General features: G+C 38.6%; 1 protein-coding gene across 1 annotated transcript in view; it reads left to right on the top strand.

Annotated features, from left to right (window-relative positions):
• Window positions 1–2,733: 2,733 nt before the first annotated feature.
• The window catches only part of MYO6 (myosin VI), a 150,351-nt gene continuing 137,705 nt past the window's right edge, over window positions 2,734–15,379 (top strand). The window contains exon 1 of the mRNA XM_082730308.1: window positions 2,734–2,964. The gene's annotated coding sequence lies outside the window, so the exon portion shown is untranslated. The remainder of the gene's footprint in view (window positions 2,965–15,379) is intronic.

The raw sequence follows: 15,379 nt of genomic DNA, 5'->3' as shown, positions 1-15,379 counted from the left end.
ACATACACCCATACACAGTGAGAATTTCACAAGTATACCACCGCACCTCACACAGAGGACTCCTCACAGGCTGATAGTTGACAAAATCTACACGTTATTCCAGTTTTCAGTCACAATTAATCTCGTCAACATATGTGTGAAAATGGAGCAGTATGTGAAATAGTGAAATAAGTGTTGGAAGAGATATATGCAATGAGTCCTGAGAGAGAGGTGAAAAAGACTACCAAACTGCACCTAAGTTTTGGATATGGAGATTAAGGAAAACTACTTCTTCCTTTTTTAAAGTTTACTTTTTTTATTTAAGTAACCTCTACATGCAAGGTGGGTCTTGAACTCACCACTCTTAGATCAGAAGCCGCGTGTTCTTCTGTCTGAGTCAGCCAGGTGTCCTGGGAAAACTTAGAGGGCACAAATAGGTTTTGTTCTGAAGGATTCATTGGATTTAGCCTGGCAACACTCCAATGTCATAAAAGGCATAACTGTCTTTTCTGAACACATCAGCACTTCAAAATGTCTTATGTAAAGTACAAGAAATGGAGAAAGGCAGTGGATGGAAATGAGATTGGATAGGTAAGCAGGGCTAAGACAGTGTTTCAAAATGCAAATAATTCCAAAGACAGGCAAGTAACTGTGAAGCATGGATTAGGGGGCAGGGGGCACCTAAGTGGCTCAGTTGTTAATCATCTGCCTTTGGTTCAGGTCATGTTCCCAGGGTCCGGGGATCAAGCCCCCCTCCCCTCCCAATCAGGCTCACTGCTCAGCAGGAAGCCTGCTTCTCCCTCTCCCTCTCTCACTCTCCCTACTTCTTGTGTTCCCTCTCTCACTGTCTCTGTCAAATAAATAAATAAAATCTAAAAAAAATACGTAAGAAGCCTGGATTAGGACAGCTTTGTGAGGTTTAGGACAATGATGAACTGAGGAACAATGAAAAGGCATTAAAATTCAACTAAGAGAAAAAGGAAGAGAAATCCCTCCGTGCTTCTTAAACAAAAACAGTATAAAGATCGCATAACACATCTTAATTAATTTGAATTTTATATTAAGGGTAGTAGAATGTCACTATAGGAGTTTAAAGAGAGGAGTTCATAGACTTTTATAAAATATAAACCTGGTGGCAATGTAGAGACTGGGATTGCAGCCTGGTCAAATGGTTAGGTGGCTAAAGCAGTATGAAACATCTGAAATGATGGTGGCTTGAAATAAGATAATGGTAGTGGCTATTTGGAAGAATTGGATACACTGGAGAGATATGGAGCTTGAAGCAAAGGGACTCAGTAATGGAAGTGCGGAAAAAGGAGAGTTAGAAAAAACCAAGTTATTACAATAAAGTATATCAGCTGCCTTTGGTCTGCCATCGCCTTTTTTTTTTTTTTTAAGATTTTATGTATTTATTTGACAGAGAGAGATCACAAGTAGATGGAGAGGCAGGCAGAGAGAGAGAAGCAGGCTCCCTGCTGAGCAGAGAGCCCGATGCGGGACTCGATCCCAGGACCCTAAGATCATGACCTGAGCCAAAGGCAGCGGCTTAACGCACCGAGCCACCCAGGCGCCCCTGCCATTGCCTTTTAATCTTAAATCCAAAATGAAGTCAAAGCAGTGAACTGAAATTTCTCTCTCCTTATTGTTTCTTTTTTCCAGTTTGTTTTGAAATGTAATTTTATATTCTTAAGATTTACCTCTTGGCAATCAGGAATTAAATTTCTGAGATTGCTGTAAATTATTTCCTTTCCTGGTTTCTCTTCCTCTTTCTTACTTCCCTGTTTTATGCGCAGTACTTTCTTGTTTTAGTCGTATGCTAAAATACCTCACCATAACTTACCTTTCCCACCAAAAGAACTGGGGAAAAACTGAGTATCTGAAAGTTGTCATCAGAATCCTGTAAATTTCGTCCAGTTTCCTAGTTGCTACTCAGAAATGCTGAGGAAAAAAGTATAATTCTCCTGTTTAGGTACCCTTTTTCACTGGAGACATTTAGCATTACAATCAATCCTTACCAATTCCTTTTCTCAGGCTCCTTTTCGTTGTAAAAGCGACGTGCGTTTTCATCACCTAATTCAATTTTGCACAGCTACTTCATATTTAATTTTCAAATATGATTTACAGGTAAGTCACTTACAAAAAACAGTAAAATTTAAACGACAGAAAAGATCGGGTTCTAGTAAGTAAATGCGGTCCGGGGGCCAGAGAAATACAAAATGTCCATCTCAAGACCCTTGGCTACCCAAAGCAGAATAACAAGGTTGCTCCGCCGCCCCGCCGCCCAGCGCCCCGCGACCCGGACCGGAACCTAGTTCGCAGCGGTTCTCCCCTCCGCAACACCGCCGCGTCGTTCCCGCCCGCCCTCTAGTAGAACGCGGGGTCCTCGCCCCGCTGCCTGAACAACTGTCTCCCTCCGAGAACAGACTCTTGCTGTTGCCGGACTGCGCGGTCACCGCATCCAGACCGCAGAGAACTTGCTTTGCATCGGCTGGAGACCACGGCGGCGAAGAAGGCCATCTCGCAGCCGGAGGAACAAGGACTATCGGCTGCGCCCGCGGCGGCCTCTTCTCCCGCGTTAGCGCGCCCACCTCAGCCCCGGAGGCTCTGCGCCGCGGGCGGGGGGCGAGCGAGAGGCGGGGCGGCCGCGGGCGCCGGGCGCCCCCTCTTGGAGCGCGCGCCCGAGTACCCGCGCGCCCGATCGGCCCGCCCCGGCCCGCGGCGCCCCCGCCCCTTTGGGCGCTCCGTAGCCGTGACGTGCGCGCGCCGGGGCCGGGGACTCTGCTGGGCGCCGGCCGGCGGGCGGAGACGGACCCGGGATCTGTCCGAGCAGGAAGCTAGCAGGATCCCGGTCGCCGCCTCCCCGTCTCCGAGCTTGTCCACGTCGCCCGCTTTTCGCTCAACTTCATCACCTTTGACCCCCGCCCTTCACCTCTCCGGCCACAGGTTGCCTCGCTGCGGCGCGCACCTGCCTTCGCCTCCGCACCGGTGAGTGACGCGGTGCCCCTGCTTCGGGGCGTCGGCGTCAGGCCTCGCTGCCCCGGCGGCGCGCCCTGCTTCGGGGCCTCTTCGGGCAGTCCGGGGGGCCCACGGCTAGTTTCACCTCCCGAGGACGCCTCGGGTGAAGCAGGTGATGGGTGGGCCCGGCCGGCTGCTCGCCGTAGTGCCAGGGCTGGTTCTCATTTCCACAGGACAATGAGAGTCCCCTTTCGTGGGTTTATCGTCACCAAGATACCTTTGTGTATCTACTCTCGCTCCTAGTTAGAAGCAGAGCTCTCAGGTGACCCACTCAGACTTGACACTCCGTGATAGTTTTCTCTTAAGTAAACAAGCTTAAAATTCAGTGTAGGAATAGGGCCGTTCTGAGCTATGAGGATCAGGTGACGGCCACTATTAAAGTAATAGTTTAATCATGTAGGAGACCAGGCTGTAATTTTAGTTTTCAGGTTGTCTAGTACTTTGAGTATATTAATTTATATAGGTGCAACTGAACAAGCGCTTTTTAAAAAATTTGTTAATTTCCGCAAACTTCTTAAAACCATTAAAATGCTCCAATTCCGGAACAAGGTATTATTAAGTAGAAAATAATTTGGTAGGGTTATTGCTAGAATATCCGTGTCAGAAATACCATTTCTATACAGTTTAAGAAAACAGGTGATATTTTATCTGGCATAAAGTTGTGGTGGAGGAATGCTTGCATCCTAATCTACAGATACTAGTGAACAACTAGGAACACCGTCCCAACTTCACAGATCGCTATACATGCTAAGCAAAAGTTCCATTTGCTGTTATGCTCTGGTGGTGTAGATGCAGTATATCTTAATAATATAGTCAGGGTTTGAGAGTTTTAGAAATTCTTAAGATTTACTTGAAACTATTCACACCATAAAATGTGAATCTTGGACTTGGGCTGGAATGGTCATGGTACAAAGGTTGGCAGCCAAAACAGCAAATCTGTACAAATTAACTAAACTTCATAGATATGTTGAGCTGTGGTTTTACAGTTGGAAACTGATTAGTGGAAAAATTACGTTAGTGTTTTTTATCATTAATTTTAGAAATATTACAAACTGGGCCATAGCCAGAGCTTGAAACAATGCAGCCGTTCAGAATAACTCATTGACTTTTAAATATCCAGCTCATTTTGAGTATCTGAAGTTGTGCAGGAATTATACCCACAGTGGTAAACAGAAGTCGTTCTAGTCTTAGACTTGCCTATTGCGTTTGTATATTTTATGCGACATATTGTTCTCCCAGTTTGAGTTACATTTTCGTTTTCAAAGACATTTTAAAAGGGAGTAACAGAAGTGATGAATGACTTTAATAAGATTATCATGATTAAAAACTCTAAGTATACATTATATAAAACTGTAATATACATATATTCTTCATTAGGGTCTAGAAACACGAGCAAGAAAAATGTAGTGTAAATTACATTATGTTTATATAGGTGCTACTGAACAAGAGCTTTTTTAAAATTACATCAATTACAAATAAAAATGTAAATTAATACAAGGTATTAAAACAGAGATCGTAAATCATAACCCATTGCACTTATCTGAAGTGCATCTTTTCCCTCTGTTTATGTTTATGTGATCAAGTTTTAAAATAACAGTGGCCAGGAAATCTGAGAGAGACTGAAGGCTCTTTTCTCATCCTGTTGTGACTTTGCCTGGAGACTGTGGTGTATCATGTAGCCCATTGTTTAGATAACTGGGCTGTCTCTGGGTTCTAAAGTACAGCTCTTTTCAGAAAGTTTTAAAATTTTTGACCATGTGAAGTTTAAATAAATATAAACACCCAAAACATTTTATGGAAAATGAACCCGTTTTCACTGTTGATAATTGAAGCTTCATTTTGATATTTAAAAATGTCAGTTTTAAAAAGATTTCTAACCTCTCTGAATTTTTCATTTTTGTATATTAGAACATTTTCAGTAGAAGATTGAAAAAGATATTACAGCTTTAATAATTTTGATCCCCTTAATGAGGTACTTCATAATAATTTCTGAACTTGAATAGTATAAGATCATTACCCCTGTATTAGGCATCTGCCTTACTCAGAACACTAACTGAGGGATTTGATTTATAAAATAATTTTCAAGGTTGGTGGTCTTGTCCTTTTACATATGAAGAAATTTAAGCTTAGAGAATTAAATATTTGCTCAACGTCTTACAACTCCAGAGGAACAAAGTCTGGATTCACACCTAAGACTTCTGACCATGAAGCCCTGTCTTTTCTACCAGACCAGGTTGCCTTGATCTCAGTTCATTTGGTAGACTGCTCAAATAAACTTGCAGAACTGGTATTGTGTTAAAGAATGTAACTTGAAGAAGGCACATAGGAGTGAGGATGATAAAGGTCATGAATGTGGTTCTGAAACTGATGTTGAATTTTCTGCTTTTTTTCATTCTTAAGTTGACAACTTTGACAGTGATAGGGTGTTGCTTTCTCATTTCTGATGTAAATTCCAGAATATTATACAAATTGTGCACTTTTTATTTTGATGGATTTATAGGAGTTAGAATTAAGCTGTAATGTAACACTGGTTTTCATTGTAGATAAAATAAATAGTAGTCTTTTTGTTTCAGATAGAACTTTATATTTTCTTCCAATAAGAGAACGTTGTCCATAAATGAAATAGCTATCTTTTAAAAATACTGCACAATTAACTTTGTAATCCTTGTGAGGGGGCTTGTTTTCAAAATATGACTAAATTCTTACCTGTACTATTTTCAGCTGTACTATTAGGACAATTTTTTATGGCCTATGTTTATTTCAGGAATGTCCCTTGAGGTATAATAGACACAAAGGACAAAAATGAGTATACAAAGTCCATCTTTTGTCACAAAGTAGGAGTCATTTCAGCAGTAGAATGTAGTTGGGTAAAGGAGAAGAAAAATGGTAAGAAGGCTGAGTTGGGTGATTACATTTATAGGTATTTCATTATTTGGTTTGAACTCTAAGGAATGTTGCATCTCAAGGATACTCATATTCAACTGTAATACAAAATTTATCATCCAAGAGCTTAATATAAATTATTAATGGATATCTATAAGACATCTGCATGTGTGTGTGTATGTATGTGTAGATAATTAAGAACTAACTAAGGTCAAATAAGCTTGAATTCTGTTTTTGAGGAATTATATAATATTCAGAGGAACCAGGAAGTTTGTCGTTTGAAACAGCTATACTTTTATTTGACAAATTTAATTGGACTATCTGTAATCTTAAAATATGAGTGTGAGAATTTTTTTTCTGTTCATGGTCTTGAAAGAAAACTTTTCATATTTAGTATAAGAAATACATGGTAATTTAGGAAATGACCACAAGTCCACAAAAAGTTCTCCCTGTAAGTACTGAAGCATAGACTGTAAAACCAGAAGAACAACTCAGACATCTTTAGAAAATTTGCTAGGGTTAAAGAGAAGGGAAGTACTTTTCTGTACAGAAGGCATGCCACCAGTGAAACCAAAATACTGAGGAACATTCCTTGGGTGATATTCACATAGGTGAATATTTATATCCAGGCTGAGTAATGTGCACAAAGGAAGGCGGTGCTCTTGACAAAACCACAAGCATCTTTTATGTGAGTTACATCACTTGTTATTTTACTTGAAAGTAACCTGCTGCTTAACCTTTACAAGGTAAGGTATTGCATAGAGCAGAATCTTAGAATTTCTATTATATGTGGATGAACATCTTTTTCAACAATATTTACTGAGGGCCTAGTCTGTTTGAAATATGACTGTAGGTGGGAACTTTTTACTGGCAGATCTTTGGATCTAGGAAATATAAAGAGTGACGGAGACATAAAAAGAAATATGAATGGAAATACCCATTTAAAATCTGATGATATTTATATCAGATTTAACAACTTACATTTGTATGGCACTCTATTGTTCTGGAAATCATTTTTTGTATCTTTGGTCCTTAAAACACCTTGTTGAAGTAGATGTGGTAAACTTACTCTTATTCTGCAGATGATAAAATGTTGGCAAAAAAAATTAAGTGCCTGTTCAAGGTTACTTATGTGGCTGCTTAGAAACATAGCTAAGAAGGGAACTTCTGTGTATTCCCATAGTAGATCACAGTTATCTTCTGGGTGTTAGTTAGGGTTAACCTCTTAATGAGCAGTTACTTAATTTTGTTGCTTCAATTTGGATGGTTCCAAAAATTATGAAAAGTCAGCATCACTAAAGTGATAATTGTTAAATACTTACTAGGTTTGTTTTTGTTCTTGTTTGAATATAAGGTAGGAGATGAGCAGGATGCATTATTATGGGGCTCCTTTAGCATTTTTAGTAGATTAATGGAGCTGAGGTTGAAGAGGTCCCGCCCCCATTGGAGAGTTTTTCAAGATTGTTTTATTTTAGAGTGAGAGAGAGCATGCACGTGCATATGCAGGTGAATGAGTTTGGGGAGGGATAGCAAAGGGAGAGGAAGAGAGAATCTCAGGCTGACTCTGGGCTGAGTGTAGAGCTGCTGCAGGGCTTGATCTCATGACCCTGTGATCTCTACCTGAGCTGAAACCAAGAGTTGTCCCTTAACCCACTGTGCCACCCAGAACCCCTGGTTGGAGAGTTTTTAAAGGAAAGCCCATTGTTTGTTTTAAAAAAGAAAGGAGGGGTGTCTGGATGGCTCAGTGGGTTAAAGCCTCTGCCTTTGGCTCAGGTCATGATCCCAGGGTCCTGGGATCGAGCCCCACATCCAGGGAGTCTGCTTTTCCCCGCCCCGCCCCCACTTGCCTCTCTGCCTACTTGTGATCTCTGTCTGTCAAATAAATGAATAAAGTCTTTTAAAAAAAGGTAAATAAAAAGAAAGAACTCTGGAAAAAAAAAAAAAGCTGACTTCAGAGGCAGCATTGGTGTCTTATGTGAGGAAAAGTCAGAGTTCCAACTTTCCTCTCAGCCTGGGGGGTTTTCAGAGGGGATGGTCGCTGTGTCAGAAAAAATGCAGGTAGTAGACTTGGGTCTCTTGGAGGAAGATGGTGAGTTCAAGGAGTTCCCTGGGCTGGTTTAGGTAAAGATGAAGGTGCAAATGTCTGGGAGGATGATTGGGATGAAGACAATGTAGATGATAACTTCTCCAATCAGGAGCTGAACTACAGAAACTTGGTTATAAGATGGAGACCTCATAGCATTCAGAAGAGCAGTCTAAACTTTAACTGTTTACTAAATTCTAGGAAAGAGAACCCAGGATAGGACACTTAAAAAAATATGTTTATTTCATTGCCTGCTTGGATTTATGTTTTTATAACACACACACACACACACACACACACGCACACACGCAGTTTTGCTCTTAAAAAAAAAGGAGAAAAATATTCTGGGGGAATTTTGAAAATAACTTTTGTTACTTGACACATTGGTATTGACCTGATAATTATGCTTGTTTTTGTAAAGATTCACTAATGAGCTAATGTGTGTCTGCATTGGTATCTTTATGCCTTCATTCATTTGACAAATATTTGAGTGTCTGCCATGAACCAGGTACAGTTCTAAGTGCTAATGATACTGTGATAAATTAAGACCAAGTTCCTGTGCTGAGTGATATTTTATTGTTGTTTTGAATTAAGTTAAATTATAGACTCTTATTACTAGAATGTAATCAACAGGGCTGACCCTAAAGTTGGGAAATGGATAGTTGTCAAAGTGGTAGAATTTGAGGGTTACTAAAAGACTTATTTACTCAAAAATATTCTACTCCTGGCCTTCAGTTCACTGTTACCAGTCTGCTCCTTATAAGTAAGAGTATGTTCCGTCTTCATCCAAGTCTCAGGAACATAAGGCTGAGATAAAGGGAATATAGGATTGATATGTTAGCAGCTATTGTTTATTGAGTTTTTGCTATGTGTTTGTGTGTCAAGCAAGTACTTTGTGTACATTATCTCAGTTAATCACTACATGACTTACTTTAGTGCATTTGACATTATGACCCACAATTTACAGATTGGGAAACAGAGGCATAAGATGTTAAATTTGCTCAAGCTCATAGCCAGTACTTGATGAAGATGGAATTTGGATGTACTTAGCATGTAGTAGGTAGGAGTAGAGGAGTACTGATATACACACGGAGTTGTGATGTCCTATCAGTATGGGATGGCATACTGTGTAGGTGGAAGGCCTTGGTGAGTGATGGGTGGAGAGTCAAGAGAGCTTGTTGTGGGGAGGGAGTGGATGGGGATGATTATTGCTTGTGGAACTGCTTGGTCCTTAGGCGTAATCCTTTTTGTGGCAGTCCTGAAACTGCAGAATTGCATTTATATACAAGTGCTTGCTTACCCAGCTTGTAGATAAGAGGGACTGGCAGACCTGAGATGATTCTGGTTTTGCCAGTCACTACTGTAGTTGGATTACTTAGTGTCTCTGGGCTTCAGTTTTCTCATGACCCTGTGATCTCTACCTGAGCTGAAACCATCTATAAAATGGAGGTAACAGTGTTACCTACCTGTTACCTACCTGGTGTGGTTCTTGTGGGGAAGGAATTAGATAATACATGTGAAGCACATATCACTGTGATGTGTAGTTAGTGTGCATTATTATTGTTACTGTGTTTTTGTTTTTTGGTTTCTTTGGCCATGTTTAATGTGGAATGTTTATTCAAAAAGAATAAAGTGTCCTGGAGATTTCGGTGGAATCTTAAAGTTGGCCAAATTGAAGAAGTTTTGAAGTGTAGTGTTAATCATAATTATCTGGGAACTGGTAAAAACATTTGTCAGAAGGGTGTGGGTGAGGCCTGGGCACTAGCGTTTAACAAGTTTCTTGGTTGATTTACTTGCACACCAAAATTTGAGAAGCACTGGTTTAAAACTTTTCTTTATCCTATGCCTGGGAAGGCTTCAGTAAAACAACAAAAAGTGTTTGGATTAACCAGGCAGTGTATGGTAGAAGAAAGTGAAATATCAGTTACCGGAATCCCTTCCTTGATTTTGTGTGTGTGTGTGTGTGTGTATTAAGTTTATTTGGGGTTTATAAGCATTTATCTTTGAGAGGAGCAATGTTAAATTGCACACCTAACTTTAATTGTAATGAGTTTTCAGCTTTTAACAAGCTTCATTTAGAAGTGAGCTAGTTATATTTAATTTTTAAAGTTATACAAATAGTAATAGGTAGTACTTGAATAGATCTTAAGACCTTGTTAAAATGTTTAAATTGGATTTCTTTAGATAATGTACTGTTTTGAATTAACCAGCTTTGGTATTGTTAGCTTCATCAGGCAAGCTCCCAGCAGGAAAGAGATTTCATCCTGGTTGGTGCAAAAGAAGAGATTATAGAGGTTAGAGAACAAACAAGGGTTGGGGGGGGGGTGCACCCAGGGAATAGCAATGGTGGAGAAGCCGTTAATACTCCAGAGATTACCAAAACTGAGAGTTGAGAGCTGGCATTGGGGAGGAAGGCCCCAGGGAACTGTGGCTTTGAGACAGTCAAGCAGGGAGAGGAGGGGGAACTTCCATGACCTCTCCTCCGTCTTTGGGTCTTGTACACTGGCTTGCACTGCTGGAACCCACCTGCGGAGCCTAGGTGGTGATCTATGCAGGCTCATCTTCCCAGGGCAGGAACAGAGCATACATAGGAGGGGTGGGGGGTTTGATGGAGCAGGTGGAGAATAAATGTGGAGAATAAATAGGGCATTGATTAGAACCTTTGGGAATTTTCAGCATTTCCTTGGTGTAGTTTAAATAACTTTGGGACCTGTGATACATCTCAAAAATGCTGAGTCTGCTTATGTTATACATACTTAGAAAAAAATTCATTCACTTTCTCATCTAATTGGACAGTTATTCTAGGAACTTTTTTTTTTTTTTTTAAGTAATCTATCTCTGTGCCCAATGTGGGGCTCCAGCTTATGACCTGGAGATCAAGAATTGCATGCTCTACTGACTGACACAGCCAGGCTCCCCTTAGGAACTTTTATGATCCATATAACCCAATGAGAAACATAACCCAAGTCTATTAACATAAAACCCTTTTATTAATATATTGTTATACCTTAGCGAGGTTTCTGAACTTAGTCTTGGTTTGAAAGAGTACATGTCTTTCATAAGAAAAGACCTTTTTTTTTTTTAAGATTTTATTTATTTATTTGACAGAGATCACAAGTAGGCAGAGAAGCAGGCAGAGGATGAGGAGGAAGCAGGCTCCCCGCTGAGCAGAGAGCCCAATGCAGGGCTCCATCCCAGGACCCTGGGATCATGTTAAAGCAGAGGCTTTAACCCACTGAGCCACCCAGGTGCCCCTGGTCTTTTTTTTTTTAAACAAATAAGTTTACAAGCTTGACTGTAAAAGAATATGGGGCCCTCTTGGATGGCTCAATCAGTTAAGTGTCTGACTCTTGATTGCAGCTCAGGTCTTGATCTCAGGGTCTTGGGCTCCAAGCTGGGTGTGGAGCCTACTCAAGGAAAAAAAAAAAAAAAGAATATGATATAAAAAGAAACCGGTTTGAGGTAAATCACAGAACACCTGTGCTTGAAATAATACATTTAGATATGTTCTCTCTAAATGGTCTTTTTTTTCCTTGAGAAAGAGATTTCATACTTTTTTGGGATCTTCTAAAAACATACTCTTTGTTTTCATTTGGTGCTGATAGAATTAGTATCCTGAAGGGGAGAATTGAGGCTGTTGGTTTTTCCATGTTATGCTCTTTGAATTTCCCTGATTTGAGGATTGAGTTATTCCAAAGAGAAATTTTCTTCAGTTCCTTGTTATTTTTTTTCTAAAATTAGATGAAACAACTGTGTTTTGGTTTGTGGGCATGATTTGCTGTCTGTTACCCTTTTGGTATTTTGGGGAAGAACAAAGTGTATTCATGTGTATGTGTTTTCAAGAGGAATGTATTAGCTTCTCTGCTCTTCCTGTCCATGATTGAAGTTGAGAGCAGTAGATTTTATGTATCTTTAATCCTTTTGTTTGAGATTTCAAACAAAACTACGGCTGTTTTGGCCAATGAGATGTTGGGGAAAAACAGATGAATGCTTAGTGTAGAAGTAGGCATCGTGTATTCAATGGCAAATTGAGGAGGTTTATATTAGTTTGAGAAAGAATTTCTATCAGGCGTGGTTGGGAGGGGAGAGAAGGATGGGAATTGAATGAGTTGGAACATGGGACAGATTTCACCACAGATGTTTTAGAAAACAGAAAAAAAAACCCATTTATTTTAGTCAGTATTTTTTATTGCATAGATACATTCTACATTTTTTTTGAAGGTGTGGTACAGCAAAGTTAGGAATTTATAGACCAGTTGTTTAATTTAGTGATTTTAATGAGTTATTGGCAAAAATGAGGCTAACCTGATAGTAGTATACAAGAACGTTAATGTGTCAAAAATGGGCTATTTTAAAAATTTAATTTAAATTTAAATTTAAATTAAATTCTGGAACTTGTCCAGAATTTCATGGACTTTGGTTCTATTCTCTAGCATTCTATTTTTTGGCATACAACATTGACATAGTATTTTTAGTATGATAGAATAGTTGAACAGTGAAAGGTTTATGTCATGGGTTGGAAGGTGCTAATGTATTATAATGTTGGATTGAATGGGTGATCCAGATCCAGAATGATCCTAGAACAGCATATTTCTAATGATTCTTGAGGGCCAGTGATATGCCACCACTTGAAGTGTTTTATAGTCATTTTCCCATTTCATTCTAATGTTGATGGAAACAATTTCCTAGGTTGATTTGAGTAGTAAGGTGCAGAACTGAGAGATATCTTTAGGTGGTTTGGATCCAGAGCCTTTGACCCATTTAGAACTCTAAGTTACCTTTTTCTGTGTTCTTTTTAAAGACTAAAAGCTTTGAAAATCCCTTCACCATTAATCTCTTCTGTCTATTGTATCCAAACAAGGGATGGTAGCATCAGGATACTCTTGGAGCTATTGCCTGCTTTCAAGTGCAAAGCAGATAACTCCTCTATCATATCCTCTTTTGTTCCTTGCCTCAGATTGCTGTTCCACACAGTGCTCGAACTTTCCCTGCCAGCTGATGAGAGGGGAGACCTTCTGGACACACAGTGTCTAAACTATTCTTTACAATTTTTAAATCCCTTGACTATACATTTTTATTAATACTTCATGAATTTGCTTTAAACAGATGTATTCCTATAAAGTTTCATGTAAATTAAATAAAAATTAAATTGTAATTTCATAATATCCTGGGAAATATTCTTATTTATTTATTTAAAGTATTTCAATAATGATTTCTTTTGTAAACGGAAGAATCTTTTTGTTGAATAGTGTTTGTTTTCTATATTATGTTAACATATATATTTCATATATTACTCATATAAACTTGGGTCTGGCTAAATACACATTTTATATAAATATGTGTAAATTAAGATTGATCTCATATTCTGCTTGATATTTACTAATAAAAAGAGGCTGGGTAATAGCGGTTTTTCTTAAATAAATGCTGTTTGTTGGAATTGCCCTTAAATGTTCTATCGTAGACCCATCTAGACTAAGAATAATACTCTTTTAAGCAGTAGAGTGAGGGTCAATATGTAACATAGTAGTATATATATATTTTTTGAAATTATTTTTGTGTCATAAAATTTATTAGGTAAATGATGGTGTTCTGTTTTAATGCTAAAATCAGTGTTTTATGTGACTGAAATAAATTGAAAATAACAGTTAAATTTAGACATAGTTTTATTAAAAAATTATTATGGTTGAAAACTGTTTTTTGGAAAATATACTTTCGTGTAGCTCTGGGTAAAATATTTATTTCCTGTACCTAATGCCATGCTAATGAGGCTATTGTAATCTGTGTTCTGCCCTAAACACTCAACAGAGGCTACTCTGAAACCTCGTAATTAATAGATCCAGTGGCCTCATTTAGATCATTATTCTTTTCAAACCTGTTCAGCTATTCACCAACTAATCCTCCTTGAATTCTTTTCTGTTAGCTTCTTTGGTCATGCGTTCTCTCAGGTCTCTGACTTTTCCTGTTTTGTTTTCACTGCTTAATTCTCTCTGTGCATGCCATTACTGTTCATTTCTCATAAACTCCTGTACTTGGCACTTTGCTCTACTCATTCTGTTCTTATTTTTGATAATTATATTAGTCCCATGGTTGCAATTCTTATTTTTTAGTGCAGATTACCCCAGATTTCTTTCTGTATCAACTTGACCATCATTTCTAAACTGATGGTTTACAGACATCTTCAGATTTCATAATACCCATCAATTGTACATCCTTTGAGAAACCTGGATCTTCTGTTTCTTTCTGTTTCTGTATGATAGCCACATGGGCCTAGTTATTAAGGTTCAGAATTTTCACTCATCTTTTCCCTCTTGTCATATTCTTTCACTTGCCAAACTCTGTTCTGCTTTCTGGAAGGTCATCCTTCACTTTCTGTTCCCTCTGACTGAGTGCGGCCTTCATTACTTTTTCTTCCATGCACATCTTGTGTTTGGCCCTTTTCCTCCATGTACAGCAGAGTCCATCCTGTGCTTTGCCATTAGAGCTGTGTTTCAAAGTGGAAATCTGATTGTAATATTTTCTTGCTGAATAAGAATCCTTATTAGCCTTTATTAATACATTTCAGCATCCAAACTTGTACTGTGGGGTTGAAACCCTTCATGGCCTAACCTCTTGGCTCACTTTTCCACTTCAGCACTTGTCACACTTCTGCCACTGTGCCATGCTCTAGCCCCATTGACCTATTCCCTGAACATGTCCCCCTTCTCTCATCTTTCTACTCTTGTTCAAACAGACCTTATTCTGGAATTCATTTTCTTTTAGTCTTACCTATCTTTTAGGAACTGTTGGAATTAAATCCTTAAAAATAGTTTTCCCAGATTTACTGTTTAGAATTATACCTGTATTATAATATTCATCACGGGTTATAAATGTGTGTCTTTTTTCATTGTCCCCTACTCTCACTAGATTGATTATGAATGACTAGAGAATGTGAACTGCCTTGCAAAAGTTTTGGTAAGATTTTACGTAAATCAGCGGACCTCAGGTTTTAGGATTCTTTTGTATTAATAATTGTTGAGGACTCTGTAAAGATTTTGTATATTGGTTATATCAATATTTACTGTGTTAGAAATTAAAATTTAGAAATTAAAAACTTATTTAATCCATGTAAATACAAATGACAAATGCTTGTTAACAGAAAATGACATTTTATGAAAAATTACTGTTTTGGGGGTACCTGGCTGGCTCAGTCTGTAGAACATCTGACTCTTGATCTTGGGGTTGTGAATGTAAGCCCCACTTTGGGTGTGGAGATTACTTAAAATTAACAAAAAGAAAAATAACTATTTTCCAAGACAAAGATTTGTGGAAAAAATAGCACTATTTTATATTTTTGTAAATTTATATAATGTCTAATTTAATAGAAGATAACTGGATTTAATTTTCTTGCTTTTGGTTGTTTTTGGTTGAAGTATAAGTGAA

The sequence above is a fragment of the Mustela nivalis genome (genome assembly GCF_964662115.1).
Source record: "Mustela nivalis genome assembly, chromosome: 5".
Classification (NCBI taxonomy): domain Eukaryota; kingdom Metazoa; phylum Chordata; class Mammalia; order Carnivora; family Mustelidae; genus Mustela; species Mustela nivalis.
This window is presented reverse-complemented; position numbering and strand designations above follow the sequence as displayed.